The following is a 17,512-nucleotide window of genomic DNA, read 5'->3' as shown; positions in this document are numbered from 1 at the left end:
AATATAACAAGTAGGAGTAAATAAACCTGGTATACACTTCTAAAGATCAAAAGCTGTATAATTGACTTGGTACACATAATGAATGTTAATTTGGAATTATATGCATTGTCCCTGTTTTATTGAATATTATTTTTTAGGAACAACTTGTGGAAAGAGGTAAACGAGATGTAAAGAGAAGTGATGATGATTTTGTTGAAACTGAACAAAGTAATCTAGAAAAAGAAAATAAATTCACAAGGAAACAAAATATTCAACAAACCAGCACTGAGGCTAGCCCAAGATCTAATGAAACTAGTGAAGTAATTAAAAAACCAAACAGTTCTCTAGTTCACAAAAAGCCAGCTGCCTTAATGCGATATTTGTACAGGATCAAAGATTGTGTTATCCTAAAAAAGAAACAGCTTGTTCACAATTTTAAGGAACATGTAAACCAGAAAGCCATGGAAGATGCAGCGTTGTGGGTACTGAGCTATGTGGCAAAGGCTTATCACTTTCTACGGAAAAAGATTGAAGAACATGCAAATGATTCCATGGAAGGAAAGGATCTCTCTATGAGATCATAACATTGATTGTAAATACTAAGTAAGCCCTATATAATCTGGAGTCATCTGAGTTGTACACTACTTGTGGAAAATAATGAAAACCTGGACTACTTGTTATGTACGCAGGACAATAAACTCAATTATAATTTGACATTTAAATGCACATTTTGGTAATGTTGACAGTAACCATAACTGTATAGTTCACAAATGGCGTACCGTACTGGTAATCATTAACTTCAGTTGTGTTTTTAAACTAAGCTCTGTCAAAAAGGGTGCCTGGATTAAGTGTCTGCCTAGATATTAGATTAGGTCCTGATTAGTGAGGGTTTACTGTACTCATAAAACATAATATGTGAAAGAATTTTTTCAATACATGAATTTTTAATAGTTCTTAGTTTATTTTCCCCAGGTTTGGTAACCATTATACAGTAGAATAGCGTCTCAAACTTTGGTGGAGGTTGGGATGGATTCATCGATCCCTGGCACATCCACAAAACATATGGGTTTGATGGTTTGGACCACTTCCTATAAAGTGTTTGGATAACTCTCATCTTCTCTCCTCTGCAAATGCCACTCATTTGATGAAATTTGGTACGAACGTGTAAACCTATATTTATTCCATCGCTTGCGAAGTAGCATGATCGGACTAATAGAATGGGAGTTCAAGGGGTAAGAATATGTTTTTTCTAATTTTTTACCCTCAAAAAATAAAATTTTCCAATTCTTCTATAATCCATTTTGATTAGCTTAAATAACTAAGATTTAGTATGCTTATGCATTTTTCTACGTCTATAATTACTGAAAAAAACTGTAAATTTTAAATTCCCATTTTATTCTTATATGGAGGGAAAATAAATTGTAGTTTGCTTGTTTATGATTTATATATTGATCAAATTTGGCAAATTTATTTATTTCATTATATAACCTAATGTTTGAAAAAACATAGGTACACTATTGCCTTCCCTCTGCAGCAGCAAACCTATGGGTACCGTACTCTTCCAATTTTAATTAATACAATAAATATTTTATAACAATAAATTAAGCTGGATGGGGAAAAAACTTATTTTCAAGAGAACAAAGAACACGTGTTTCAGAGCTTTTCCTAATAAACTGAAGACTGCTGTGAAAGAAATCTATTTGTTTGCAAACATTATCCCCCATAAGCCGAAGGAATATGTGCCAGCGGATTGTAAAAGAATAGAGTCTTGTATGGTGTATAATATCCTGAGAGTGAATTATTAATGATATTGGGATACCCACTTAACCCAGGAGATCAGACAGTCTACGAGTCCATTGAGGAGTCTGTACAGATCAGGATGGCATCAGCAAGACAACTTGTTGCACGAGCACGGAGTTCCAGGGGCTGAGGGTGGTTCCAGGGCATACCCCCAAAGAGCTGAAGAAAAATTTCTAAAACAAATTTCACTATATAACAATTAGTGTTATCAGAGTTGTAGAGTTACTGAATCCTCGAGTTGTGCTTGTTATAAATCCCAGCATTGTAATGGCTCTTCAACAGCTTATCAGTGTGATCGTCAATGGAAATGTTGGTGTAGAGAAAGTCACATCCAGGATCCACCGTTGTTGTAACCCTCTCAAGGCTGAAGGTCAGTTATGGGTCTACAATAAGATGGGGGGGGGGGGCACGGGTTTCCAGTTTGTGAAAGGTCGTTATTGAACATTTGGACATTGAGCTTCACGCTACGTTCCTTTTGCATCAGTCAAGAATTGAGGCAAGGCTGGACTGTAGAGGAACAGAGGTTTGTGGCTATTTCCGTGAATTTAATTTAACAACATCATCAGAAAATAATATTATAAGGGTGTACACATATTTAAATGATGAAAAATATTGATGAAAGGGTTAAGGGACCCAGAAGCCTTTTGAGGTACTCCAGACATTAGAGTGAACTCTTTGCTCTCACCGAATTCACCAAACAAATCCTAAAAAGAAAAACTTTTCCAGTGACCAGTAGTTGACCAACTCAGGACAATAGAAAGATGGAAAGATGTGTCTGTACTTTTTGACCTGGGAAGGGTTAACAGTTTTGTTAAGGGGAACTACATGGCATACATTTGAAGCTCTTGGGAAATATACCTTATGTGCTATACTGATATGAATAGGGCACACAAAGGATCCAGCTAGGATAAGTAACTAAACTAGTGATGCAATATAAAGATTGATGAGGGATGCTATATTTAATAATTTAAATACTTAAATCTGAAATGGCAACCATAACCATAGGCCTACGAATGTAGGTATTCTAAACAAAATAGTTTGCATTTATATCCTAGACATTAGTTTATTTTAATTGTGAGCACAACATCTAAATCACTATGTTTTGTATCATACACTATCGTATTTTCTTTGGTTCGATAACGGCAGCAAACAAAAATCTTCTCTAATAATCAATCATAGTGTAAGTGTTATTATTATATATATAATTTTCTCATGTGGCCATGGCTGCCTGGATAGTGACGAAATGCATTGATCCGTCAGCAGCAACCCCACTTCACTTCATTTCAGCTCAGCTCTTAGATTTTCTCTTCTGCTGCTGTGGTGTGCAGTGGGAGTAATACCACTCAAATTCGGTATTAAACCGGGCTTAGCTTTAAATAGTTGTAATTTTATTCATTTAATGAACAGTGATTTAGTTTAGATTCATACCAAAGACTGTCTTCTGTAAATAGGTGAGTTTATTCATTAATTTTATATTGGTTACAAGGTTAACTGATGTAGAGGTTAGCCTTGTTATAAGGCCGAGGAAGCTATGTTTTAATTTCATCTTGCTATTGATCTAGATTCTTTGAGATGTTTGTGATTAATTTACACTATTTTTAAGGAGAGATATAGGTATAATAGGCTTCGATAATTAGTCCTATTGATAGTGTAAGAGATCATTTCAAAACTGCTGACTTGAGATGTTTAAATGACACTGCATTATTCATTATGGAAATTTAAAATGTGCTTACAGGCTATTTCTTATAACTAAAACCCGTTTCAAACATTTTGTTATTCAATTTTATGTTAGCTTAGAATAAAAGTTACGTTTTATGAGCCACTTTACAGGACATAGCCTAAAAAAAGTTAATTTAAATAGGTTAAAATTAAAGCCAAGACTGAATTCAGTTATATTTTCATTTAAGTAAATTTTTAACTTCAAAATAGTCCCAAGCCTTAAACAAATTATTAAAAAATCTTAAAATGTTTTGAGCATCCTATACAATCCTTTCACAGCTACGGAAGTGATGTTTCCATAAAATGTACTTAACTTATACAAGATTCTAATTTTGACAACATTATAATTTTGATGATTTACTTAAGTTGAGTTAAACCTTACTGGCTTAAACGCTAAGCGGTTAACTCAAGTCAATAAGTTAAGTTACAGTCGATTAGTCGATCTAGACATTATTTTGGACCAGGTTAAGCTAGCACTGGGTCGGCTATGGGCCTTTTAGGCTATCAATTCAGAAAACTGTTGGGTTTTACAGTAGGCCTAGGCCTAGGTTTTTTATTTCATGTTTTACCAAATTTTAAATTTGTTTATTTCCTTTTGGTTGCATTTTAGTTTATGTCATACATTTACTATTAAGCTATACATTAACTACCAGCTGATTATAAAATGGAACTGTACAAAACCTAACCTTGAAAACCAAACTGCAGTATGTGAGTAAATGTAGGACGTAAACTAAAGTGCAGTCTTCCTAAGGGTACGGTACTTTCCTGTTATAGGGAACATTCATTATTATCAATGATTTCTTTACGATATACCGGTACCGATATTTTTCTTTTACTTCACGATCCGTATTCCTTCAGTTTTAATATCTTCAAACGCATTTAAATTACAAATTAAGAACTAACTAACTTACTTACTTGATACTTGATGTCTTCGTCTTTGACCCAGCTTGTGGGATTGACTGCGTCAAATGCCTTTCGGCTATTTCTTTCCCTTGAATAGTGGGATTCCTTCTGCATCGTTCAGGTTGTATAGGTACTGGCCATTCTAAAAGTTCATGTTTGATGTGGTTCTTGAAATTTGAGGTTGTGAGGCTTTTCACGTCGGCTGGGAGGCTGTTGAATAGTTTTATGGCTGCAATTGGAAAGGATTTTTGTGTTTTGCTCAGCCTGCATCTTTGGACTTCCAGATTTGGAGCTTTACGAGTTCGATGTTGAGGTGTATGGTAGTTCTGTCATTAAAAAGATTCATATTCTGTTTGATGTAGTTGAGAGAGTTGAAAATATACTGGTTATATACTGTGAGGATTCTAAATTCTTTAAAAAGAGGTTTACAGTGTTCAAGGTCCTGAGCTGAAGCCATAACTCTTAGCACCTTCTTCTGCAGAATAATAGACAATAGACAATAGACAAATAATCTTTATTTACACATTCATTAAGAATAGTAGTAGCGTCAATTTACAATTTTTTCTAAATGTTTGGTTGAGGTGTTGTTTGGTCAAAGACCTGTTGATGGTATTCTTCTAAGGAATAGAAAGGTCGATTAATGAGCCATTGATGCAAAGCTGGTTTGAGGTCATCTTCTGACTTGCTTCTTAGATCTGGAGGTAGCCTGTTGTAGATTTTCATTCCTGCGTATGAAGGTTTCTTTTCAAACTGTGCCGTGCGATGTTGTGGAAGGTTGTACTGCATGGTGTTTCTCAGGTTGTGTTGGTGCATTTCGCCACGCCTTGTAGGGTTATTTCTTACTGCAAATAACACAACTTCCTGGATGTAGAGTGCTACAAGGGTAAGTACTTTGAGTGACCTGAATGCTTCCCTGCAGCTGTCGAGTCTGTGGAGTCCTGCAGTTATTCTGACTGCCTTTTTTTGTTTTCTGAGAACTCTTTGCATGTTAGTGGCAGAGGTTCCACCCCATGCTACAAGTCCATATCTCATATGCGACTCGAAAAGTGCAAAGTATGCTACTTTTGTTGTCATGTCATCTGTTGCATTTTTTATATGTTTAAGAGCATAGATGGTTGAACTTAATTTTTTACATATATTGTCCACATGAGGGGTCCAGGTTAAATTCTTGTCGAGTGTGATGCCCAAAAACTTAGCTTCATCTTCCACTTCTACATCTGGGAGTCGTGGCACTTCTTGAGATTTACGGCCAAAAGCTATTTGAGTTGTTTTAGACGTGTTTACTGCGAGATCATTGTTATAGCAGTATTGGTAGGCCATACTGAGTGACACATAGGATTTTACTTCTAGATTTTCAGCTAGTGGTTCATTAAACACTAAGGTTGTGTCATCAGCATACATAAGAGTAAGGCAGGCGTCTCCTATTTGTTGCGGCAAATCGTTGGTAAAAAGAATAAACAGTACCGGACCCATAACTGAACCTTGGGGAACTCCTCGATTTATTGGTTGAAAATTTGATCTTGTTTTTCTTATTAGGCTGTTATCTCTGTGCCTTAGTTCTACAAACTGACTCCTGTCTGTAAGGTAGCTTTGAAACCATTCTCTTACTATCCCTGATACCCCCAGGGAATCCAGCTTTTTAATGATTAGCTGGTGGTCAAGGCAGTCAAATGCCTTACTGAAATCAAGAAAGATTCCTGTTGTTAGATTTCCTTCATCTAGGCTGTCAATCAGGGACTCAACCATCTGAATAATTGCTGTTGTTGTGGATTTCCCTTTTGTAAATCCATGTTGAAGGTTGTTTAGTAGGTTGTGATTTGTGCAGTGGTCTAAAAGTCTTTTTAAAACAACTTTTTCGTATATTTTGGAGAAGGTGGAAACGAGGGAAATTGGTCTGTAGTTGCTTGCTTCTAATGTGCTACCTTTTTTAAATTTCGGGTATACTTTAGTTATTTTAAGTAGTGAAGGAAAGATGCCTTGTTTTAGGGACTTATTTATCAAATCAGCCAATGGTAGTGCTAGTTCATTGCAGCAATGCTTAAGTATTTTTGACGAGATTTCATCAATTCCAGACGAGTTTTTTGCTTTAAGTTTGTTTATAATCATTTTAACTTCCTTCTCGTCTGTGCTTTGAAAGGAGGAAAACAGTGGACCTGTTTGAGTTACGTCAGGAGTTTGAGCTGTGGTCTTTAGGTGTTTTTGTTTCTCTACTGTTTTTCCTCCTACTTGTGTAAAAAAATGTATTCAGATGCTCTGCAACATGGGTCACATTACTTATGAGTTGGCCATCTACTTGAAGGGTTATTTCATTTAGGGATGTTTCCTTTTTGGACCACACTGTGTTTATTGTTTCCCAGATAGCTTTAGATTTATTTTCAGCTTTCATCAACTGGTCAGAGTTAACCTTTTTCCGCATCGTTTTCAAGTACAGGTCATAGTTCTTTTTATTTTCAATAGAAACCCTTCTGTCATCTGGATTTCCCGTCACCTCAAACTTTCTTAGAGCTTTAAGAAATTCGGCTTTAAGTCTCACTGCTTCTGGGTCCATGGAGAATTTTAGTTTATGTTTTCTTTGTATTTTTATCTTCTTTTGGGGGCAGGCTGCATCCATAGCTACTCTCACTATGTTACTAAAAGTTTTAAAAGCTTCTTCGGCATTGTTTATTGAGGTAACACTAAGCCAGTTTTCTTGACTGAGAAGATACTTGAGGTCTTGCAGGTTTTTATTTTTTAGACAGCGTCCAATTTGGGCAGGATAACTTGAGTTGATGTGTGAGTTGAAGTTTACAGTACAGAGTTGAGCAGTATGATCCGAAAGTCCTGCATTGATGATTTCTGGAGTGAGTTGGTTTGTGTCCATATTTGTACATATCCAGTCAATGGAGGTTTGTGTTAGATTTGTTATTCTCGTAGGTGGAAGCTGTAGTCTCTGGATGTTGTGCATAGCAAGAGTTTCATTTAAGATAATGTGTTTCCTGTTTGGGTTACACAAATCAACATCACTGCATAAGAGCATCACTGCAGGCAGCCGAGTGTCCCCACAACAGAAGACCATAGTTCACATGACTGTGGAACAAGGCATGATAAATTCCTAGAAGGTGATCCACAGTTAACGCCTTTGTCAATATCCTTAGAAGGCAAATTACTCTTGATAATTTTGAACAGACCTTGGCCACATGAAAGTTCCAATCAAGCCTGTTATCTAGCCAGAAGCCTAGAATCTTGACTGGTTCATTGTTCCCCGCTGGAATTTCTCTTTTTAGAGACAATAATATTCTTTGAGTCTTATCTTCGTTAAGTTTTAACTTATTGCTCTGAAACCAGTTTTTAGCAGAGGTGAAGGTTTCATTGGAATCTGACAGAACGTCTTCAACCCTTAATCCTCTGTTTACCAAGGTTGAGTCATCGGCAATAAGGACCTTGTTTAGGCAAAAAATAATAGCCTATATTGGATTAGGAAATGAAACTATTCTAAATTAACCTAACATAACTAACCAAACTTGCTGTAGGCTAAGTTACCGTTTCAAAATTCCTTTTGAAAAAGCATGTGGGGAATAGGCTATCAAATGGAATTTTAAAATGTTAAAGCATGTTTGGTTGGTTAGGTTAGTTTAGAACAGTTTCATATCAATATAGGCCTAATATATTTTTTTTTATTGTTTGTTGATACTGAACAATATTTATTTACTGTATCCTTATTGTAGTTGTCAGCTGATATGATGTCTCAATTTGTTATTATCAATATATCGGATAGAAAAATAAAATACTTATCGATATATCGAAAAGAAATCATCGATAATGAATGTTCACTTTAACAGGAAATTACCCTTGTAGGCTAAATAAAAATGGAAGTAAAACATGATTCTAATCTTGTGAATTTTAAATATTTAACTGTAAAAATGGGTTCAGTTTAGTAATGTGTTTTTTTTCCTTTATTTAATTTTTAAGTCAAAGAAATGACTTACGGTACGCCGAATAAAACTTTAAACTTCGGCCTACCTACCTATTAATCAAAATTGTGAAATTTGTGGAAACAAAACAAAATACTTATACGTGGAGAGTAAGTTAACTTATTCTGTCAAATTTCGATACCAAAAAAGGTAAGCCTAAGCTAAGCACAGTGGAGATTCTCAAGATTCAGAAAAGGGCCTTAAGAATCATCACCTTTAGTGACAGACGGGCTCATAGTAGGCCCCTTTTTGTGAGACTAGGAATACCTACTATCTTCGGTCATTACGTTCTCCTGTGCCTTCTTCATGTTTGGGATAAACATAGAGACCTTACGTCCCGTGCCATGGTCCATCCCTACAACACCAGGCAGAGAAACATGCTGGATGTTCCCCGCGTTAGGCTCTCCAAGACAGCTGTTACATACCAAATTCAGGGGCTTAAGTTCTTTAACAAACTGCCAATGGCCATTAGGGGCTGGAAAAGGGGTTATCTCAAGGACAAGCTAATGTCGCTAATTAAAGAGAGAGCCTACTACAGCATCTTTGAGTTCATGAATGATAAGGAAATATCAAACATGCGGTAGCCATCTTTTCCATCAAACCTGGAAGTCATTTTTAACTTGTATATATGTATATATATATTAATTTTTTATTTCTAAACGGTTTTACTCGTTGTGGACTGATTTTTCTTTTGTGCGTGTAAAAGAAATGTTTTTTTTTTTTCGAGACGCAATTTATCCCTTTTTTTGGGTAAAAGATGAAGAAGGAGTAAGTAAGTTAGTAAGTACCTCTTAAAAAAAAAACAACCTACGATAGAACCTACATAAAGTTAGCTGTTGCATTCTTCAAGGCTCACTAATGCAGGTTATCTTAAGTTTTGAATCCACCTAAAGCTATAATGTTAGAGTCTGAGCTTTGTGAAAACCTCTTATGTGGTTTACAAGTCCAGATTATTTTGTGGTATGAAGAGTCCACACCTGATTTCAGAGTCCAAGCTTTTCTACGAGGTAGGCCTACACGGATCCAGACCATAAAGACATCTGAAAAATTAAAACATTGTAGCAATGGTCAGTTACAAACATCAGTGAGGAACTTTTACTTCAAACATATTCCCCGCCACAAGATGATCTGTGGCTACTAACATTTGGGTGAAGACTAGGGGACAACATCACTACCAAAATGTTTGGCTATTGAGACAAAATGCTTGACTATTGAGACAAATTTCAAACCTATTCTCCACCACAAAGATTATCTGCTACCAACATTTGGGTGAAAACCAGGCACAACACCAGTATCAAAATGTTTGGCTATTGAGACAAATAAAACCTGAAATTTTTGTGAATGATTTAAGTTGATTAAATATTTCCCTAGGCCAACCAATTGTAGGTTGAAGTTCCTAAAGCAGAACACCAGACAACAGTGCAAAATTGTTGCAGAATGAATAAGAGGCTTGTAAAAAGATCAGAGGAGTTTAAAATAAGCTGCAGCACACACTCGGAATCAAAAGCATCTACGAAGTTTGTGTGATTGAAAAATCTTTATTTTGTCGTAATTATTAGAGACGATAATGACGTTTCCCCGAACGAAGGAATTGTTCGTGATATCGTCGCGATTGCGGGAGACAATGATGATATTTCCATGACTGTGCAAGATGTTTATATAATGGCTTGCAAAGGCGGGAGACGATGGATGTGTCCCTGTTGAATATCTTCACAATTTTGCTGTGACCACTGATGATGTCACGATTTAGCTGCAAATCACAGCAGATGCTCATGATTTGATCATGATCGTGGGGGGTAATGTACAATATTTTATGAACAAATTAATTACCTATTAGGCCTATATAAAAACCAAGATTTTAAAATCAATACTTAGGCTACCAAAGCAACATAATTCAGGCTGAAGTCTCAACATTTTATATGACTCGAAGTAGAGAATTATTGTTCAAATGATTGTTTGATGGCTTCAAGGCCGATTGTAAGGGGTTAAGAACTTGTATATACTGAGTTTAGATCTTTAGCTACAGCATTTTGAACATTTAAAGACCATTTTGGTTTGAAGAGATCCACAACAATTGTTTTTACCTTTGTTAAAAGATTGAGAGATAGCCTACAAAAAATTTCCATGTAGCCTAATAACATACTAGTAACTACTTGCATGTATACAAATTGTTTGTGGTTAGATAGAATTCACTTAAAGTACACTGACACTGCCTTACCATGAAGCGCAGTAATAGTTTTTCCAATAGAAAATTCATTAAAATAGTAAAACAACTGTTATATGAAGTGGCCGGAATTCCGTTGTCCCCTCGCTATCTCGGACCCTACAACTCAAGAACTCTTGTTAAGCCTAATTAGCTTTATGTTGTACAGGCTGGAAATAAACACTACTCTTGTGAAATAAATTTCTTGAATTTACTTTCTCTAATATTCCAACTATTAATTTAGTCTATATAGACCGCTTTATATATGTATGTGTAAGAAACTTCCTCATCAGCTTTACATTCCATTTTGCTTTAAGTAGGCCTACGAAATCGTGATTCGGATTCAACTTATTACTAGATCCTTTTTTAAATATTGCTAAAAATACATCAAATGAACTCTATAATCTCTAAGATCTGATTCTACAATTTTTTTAAATTACTCTGTTAATAAGAAAAGAGAAAACAATGCAAAATTAACTATTGCCCCCTACAAAAGGTGTTTATAATAGACTAGGCTATTCAAATACAGTAATTATATGAAACATTTTTATTAATTTAAATAGCAAATTTTTTATTATTTTTCCATGTCAAAATTGTACTATAACTTATTATATTAAAGTGTTTTGGTTCTGCTATTAGAATATTATGAAAAAAAAATAATAATATGGAACATATTTGAATAATTAGTAAGCGGTGAATTATATTTCATTGATTAATGCTATTGTAAAAAGAAACTATTGAATTGGTTATTTCCTCAGTCTGACGCTAAGTTATTTTTATTACTTTATTTATTAATCTTGATCACTTCTACTAATACAGAGCAACCAATTTCATGTCAGCCGTTTACTAAAGATCATGAGTGATCATTAGTACAACACGAGATCAAAGAGTTGTAGACCCTACATTATAAGTTTGTTTATTTACTGTCTTTATCAGCCGAGTCCAGTTAACCTCAAGTGTGTTTATCTCCTAGTGCTACAATCATTAGGTCGAGCCCTTGACTACCCACGACCTCTACTGATAAACAGACATTGTCTAACTCGACCTAGTTGTCTGTGTAACTGAACTTGATTATAGACTAATTAAGATAAAAATTACAGGAACATTTGTAGAAAATATTGGGCGTGTTACAGGTTCCAAGTCTGTAGTTACGGTACCGTAGCTAACTTTTTGTGGTGATTATTTTATTTAGGTTTGGTCAGTTTTATTCAAAACCCTATCCGTGGAGGTGTCCTAGTGGAAGCTAACAAGTATTTTAAACAAGTTTTTTTGTTAAACCTCTTGAACAAATGTGTATTACAGTAGTTAATGATAGTGAAAAGAAAGTAATTATTTAAATAAGGAACTGTCCATGCATCTTTGTGCAGATGGACAGAGAATATGCTTTACTCAAGACGCAAAAATTGATGTCCACAGGGCGGTGTACTTTCACCCTTACTGTGGATTCTTGTGGTGGACTATCTTTTATGTGAACTCACCAGCAAGAGAATCATTGTCCAGGGCTACCTACGCAGATGAGGTAGTCCTCATGGTACAAGGAAAATTCACAAACTTTGTAACCTGCAATATGTTAAAGCATGGTGTCTCAGAGAGGGACTCAACATAAATCCCCCCCCATTCTTAGTCAGACAGTCGTAGTCCCTTTCACCAGAAAAAAAAAAAAAAAAACTTAGACTCTCTTTCCAGGCTGAAAATTTGCACTACTCAGCTGGGGGTACAGTCAAGTATTTAGGATTGGCACTTGACTCAAATCTGACGTGGAACAACCACTTGATCAATGCTATGCAATGGACGATCATGACGTCAGGAGATTTGCAGGAACAACTTGGGGAATTAAACCCCACATAGCACTCTGGCTATAAGTGGCTGTGGTTAGGCCTCAAACTACCTATGGTTCGCTAATCTGGTGGACAAAGGTGAATCAGGTAACTGTCATAGCCAAAGTAGAAAGCCTGCAAAGGCTTGGTACGCTAAAAGCCATTGGTGCCTTCAGGTCCATCAGCTACTCTAGATGTCGCTCTTGGGATGCTACCTCTGGACATCTTTTTCAAAGCTGAAGCCCTCAAGGCAGCTTACCGTTTGAAGGTTGCACATCTGTGCAGGGAGGGCCTGTCAGGGGCAGGCCACTGTGCCATTGCCAAAACTGTGGCTGCATGTCCTGTGTTTGACATGACCTCAGAATTCCTAAGCACAGAAGCAGTTTTCACAAAACCCTTCACTGTTGAATTCCGCTCCAGGGATGGTTGGAAATACCAAGAAGGCATTCCACAAGAAACAGAGAGCTATGTCCGGTACACAGACGGCTCCCTAATCGATGCAAAATCTGGCTTTGGAGTGTACAGTCGATCGCCTAGAAAATAACTTTCTGCCAGTCTGGGACGATACTGTACCATCTTCCAGGCAGAAATCTATGGTATCTTGGCTTGTGCCAACCTAGGACTAGCCAGATGCTACCAAGACAAAATGATAGTGATTTTGTCTAATTGTCAGGTTGCTCTTAAAGCTTAAAGTGCAGATAAACTGGCAAAAAAAGGTGCGAGCATGCCATTCTTTGGACCGGAGCCATTCTGTGGTATCAGCAAAGCTACCGCTAAACATGCAATCAGCCAGGGGACAACACCTAGAGCTTTGGCGTAATTATCGTGGACAATCACTTGGCAAGAAATTGTTCTCAGAACCTAGCTAGCAGGCTGACAAAGCTGGGGAGAGGGCAGGTCAAGCAGGTACTTGCTCTTATCATTGAACCAGGATAAACTTGGTACTTGGCCATTTCAGGGAACACCTCCACACTCTAGGAATTGTCAATGACAATCAGGAGTGTTGACTTTGCAACCAGTCCGATGAGACTGAAAACACATTATTTTGGATTGGAATGGACTTGGGGCTAGGAGAAGGGCTCTGTTTGATCTAAAGCAGCCAGGTGATGAACCAGACGCTAACATTGGGCAAAAGCTCCTACACCTAGTCAAAGACACGGGGATAGGCATACCCAGTTAGCAGCAAGTGGGATGCACAATAAGCTTCGGTTGACGTGCTTGGACCACGAGTCCAACCCTCTCACAATACAATACATACAATACATGCACCTTTACATCCTATGATAAAAGGTAACTTATTGGGATGATGAGGAGATACTAAGAGAAAGGCCCATGTAGTAAATGTGCTAGTGTATTTTAAGTCCATAAGGCCCGGTTCACACGAGCGACTTATCTAGCTGACTAGGCTGTGACTACGTAAGCCCGGCTGGGTAGCGGATCACAGGATACACCGGTTCACACGAGCGACATGTCCACGGACTAGGTCGCAGGTGTGACATAAATGAATGTGCATCGATAAACGATGTTTTCGATAAATCAATGTTTTCCATACATTGATTTTTTTTATACATCAATTTTTTTTATACGTTGATGTATTTCTAGAAATATTTGATGTTTTTGCGTAAATGGTAACTAAGTGAATCTTTTCGTACATTGATGTTTTGGACAATAACGATGTTTTAAGTAACATTATAAAAGTTTTTCAAAACTAAATTTGCATTAGAATAATTAAATTCACCTAACAAACTATCATTTAAACTATTATAAAGTTTGGTTTAACAAACATCATTGTTTAGAGCATATAGGGCCAATATAAAATTATTTTATAAACCTCTTAGTCGGTTACAAATTTATATTTTGTTTATTCGTATTTTTGGACTTGTAATACAGTTACCAAACAAGTTTTATGTCATTCAGAACGTTGCTAATTTTCTGTCAATCAATAACCCAATTTTACAATGACGGAAACCAAACAAAATAATAATTGAAACTAAAAGATTATTTTTTATCATTATGCCATCATGATTATTTTCATTATTCTTATTATTTTATTTATACTTTATCGTGATATTCCAAAAGAGAAGTGTTCCAAAGACAGGGTCGTTGCTTCACTGATTTGATAAAAATATCAATATCAATGCCACTCGGATCCATCACTGGCGCACAATGAGAACAAAGGGAAGAATGCGAGTTGCAGCGCGACGACTGATCGCTCGTGTAAACGCTCCCATAAGGCTATGTGTACTGCTACGCAGCTAGAGCGGGTGACTGGGAAGCGGGGCCTGACTATGGTTTGGGACACCAAGCTCGAACACGGTTTGCTAGTCGTCGCCCTATGCTCGTGTGAACGGCTCCAGTGCCGTATTTACCACTAGGCCGATTAGGCCGCGGCCTAGGGCCGCAAACAAAAGGGGGCCGCAGAGGATTGGGAAAAACAATTTTTATATAACATAAAAAAAAATAATTTATTTTAAACCACCAGTTTGCCACGATCACAGGTGACCATAATGATGTCTCCGTGGACCGAGGGAGATGTTCACGATTTTGCCGCGGCCTCGGGTGCCTGTGATGATGTCCCGTGATTGCAGCCCGCGGGAGACGTTCATGATTTAGCCGCGGCCGCGGGTGACGGGGATGTGTCCTTATGATCGCAGCCCACAGGAGACGTTCACAAGTAGATGCTGTATCGAGTTGTCAATGATGATGTCTCCGTGGACCGAGGGAGATGTTCACGATTTTGCCGCGGCCTCGGGTGCCTGTGATGATGTCCCGTGATTGCAGCCCGCGGGAGACGTTCATGATTTAGCCGCGGCCGCGGGTGACGGGGATGTGTCCTTATGATCGCAGCCCACAGGAGACGTTCACAAGTAGATGCTGTATCGAGTTGTCAATGATGATGTCCCCGTGATTGCGGTCCGCGGCAGATGTTCATGATTTCCCCACGGCCGCGAGTGTTGGTGATGCATCCCCGTGATTGCGGCCCGCGGCATATGTTCATGATTTCACCGCGGCTGTGAGTGTTGATGATGATGTCCCCGTGATCGCGGTTCACGGGAGATGTTAACGATTTCGCCGCGGCTGGGGTGTCAATGAGGACGTTCCCGTGATGGCTTCCCGAGTGGAATGTTTACGATTTCGGCACGGCCGTGGGTGACAATGATGAAGTCGTCATGATCGCAGTCCACGGGAGAGGTTTTTAACACGACTTTGCCGCGATCGCAAGTTTCGATGATGATGTCCCCGTGATTGCGGCCCGCGGGAGATGTTCACGATTTTACTGCGGTCCCGGATAACTATGATGGCTTTTACTTGGTTTAGGAGAGATGTCCACGATTTCATCCAGGATCACGGGTGTCGATGATGATGTCCCCTTGATGTATAGGAGATAGTCACTATTACTTCCGCGATCGCAAGGAATTTTCACCACAGGGGGAGGGCCGCTCAAGTAATTTGGCCTAGGGCCGCAAGTACCCTAAATCCGGCACTGAACGGCTCCATTTGATCCTGTGGTCCGCTATCCAGTCGGGCTTACCTAGTCACAGCCTAGTCAGCTAGATAAGTCGCTCGTGTGAACCGGGCCTAAGGTCCATTCAACATTTAAGTTGAATGTTTGATTAACAAACAAAATAATATTTTTTTCATAGATGTGAAAACTTGTTTTTCTATAAGCCTACTTACAACCAACTCAATTTACATCAATCGATTTTCTGTTCAGCCTTAGCAAAAATAAGCAACAGGACTGAAATTTTGTTTAAAATATTGACAAAAAAAATACCAATCTTTTTACAAATTTACACTACAAAGCAAATTGTATTAATTCACTTTAAAATGTCACCATTAAATTTAATATTTTCTCCTATGATATGTAGTTTGTCTCCTGTCACCCAATGATGGTGTATGACTTTTAATTTTCATGACCTTGAGCCAAACTGTTCAGCCTGGCCTTCAAAGAAAACAGTTTTTAATTCTACAGAAAGTAATTGGTGATTCTTTATATTTGAGCATAAAAGCAGGCAGGGCTAAATGGTAACAGTTTTTTATAGCGTAACCAGTTTTTATATCTATACCTAAATTTATTCTCTTATAAATTATGCTGCTACAAAACAGCTACCTAGTATTTGGTTACTAAACAATATGATAGGATTTAACTATTTTTCTATAGTAAATCAACTTTAAATTCTTTGGCCGGAAAAATATTTTTTGCAAAAACTTGATTGTCCGCAGTAAGGGTGAGAAACTGAAAATCGCACAGTCGGGACATTACTGAATTGTAGTTTTCTGATTGAATTAGGTCGTAGTATTAAGTAAGAGTTACTTTCAAATCATTTTACTTAGCAAGCCTACAGTATTGGATTTTTACTTAGTGCTACATTTGTGGAAGAATACTTCTACGAGGAATTTATGTTACTCGTTAAAAACCCAATAATAAATACAATATAACGTTACTCCTTGACTGAGAGGAACAGTTGTAACTAAATATAACGGTTGAATACGGTAAATTAAGTTTTCTTAAAGCTCCATGCTATCTAATGTTACACAAATATTCACCAGATAAATTTCAATATTTTTCATTCTTATGAAACAGAAGAAAACACAAAAGTCCAATTCAAATTTTAGTAGGCCATACAAATAAAACTTTAATAGTACAAAGTCAGTTGGATTTTGCTTGGCGTTGAAAACAAAGGATTGAATTCAATGTTTACCTTCAACAAAAGATCTTATGGCGTCCTTGATAATTTTTTTTATTAGTTTGTCAATTTTTCTTATTGATAATTTTAAAAGTGGTTTTTTGGTGATAACTTCTAAAATAGATATTATTTTCTTTTAGTTTAATCTCTTATCTGGTAGTTTAGTTTATAAAATGTGCATTGGTCAAATGGAGACATCATGATTATAAGTGCTTGGATTCTTCCCAGCAACTAATTACCGAAATGACCTTTACATCGTTATTGAAGTCGTTACAACAGCTAATTAGGGAAAACAGGGATTTAATGGTTCGTTTGTACTCAATGGTTGTACCAACTCCGTTCAGAAGTCATGAGTTGTTAATTAGAATTAAAGATACCAATGATTTTCATCTCGAGGTGCCAAGTTTGATCTTGGAAAGTGTTTTTTTTTTAAGTCAATCTAACATGTATTTA

At 37.1% G+C, this 17,512-nt stretch overlaps 1 protein-coding gene across 1 annotated transcript in view; it reads left to right on the top strand.

Annotated features, from left to right (window-relative positions):
* The first annotated feature begins 3,072 nt into the window (after positions 1 to 3,072).
* LOC128999328 (phosphatidylinositol transfer protein alpha isoform-like) overlaps positions 3,073 to 17,512 on the top strand; it is a 34,579-nt gene continuing 20,139 nt past the window's right edge. The window contains exon 1 of the mRNA XM_054425761.1: positions 3,073 to 3,230. The gene's annotated coding sequence lies outside the window, so the exon portion shown is untranslated. The remainder of the gene's footprint in view (positions 3,231 to 17,512) is intronic.

Source organism: Macrosteles quadrilineatus, unplaced genomic scaffold (assembly GCF_028750875.1).
Source record: "Macrosteles quadrilineatus isolate MER2022 unplaced genomic scaffold, UCM_ALF_1.0 Scaffold_8__2_contigs__length_117827958, whole genome shotgun sequence".
NCBI lineage: Eukaryota > Metazoa > Arthropoda > Insecta > Hemiptera > Cicadellidae > Macrosteles > Macrosteles quadrilineatus.
This window is presented reverse-complemented; position numbering and strand designations above follow the sequence as displayed.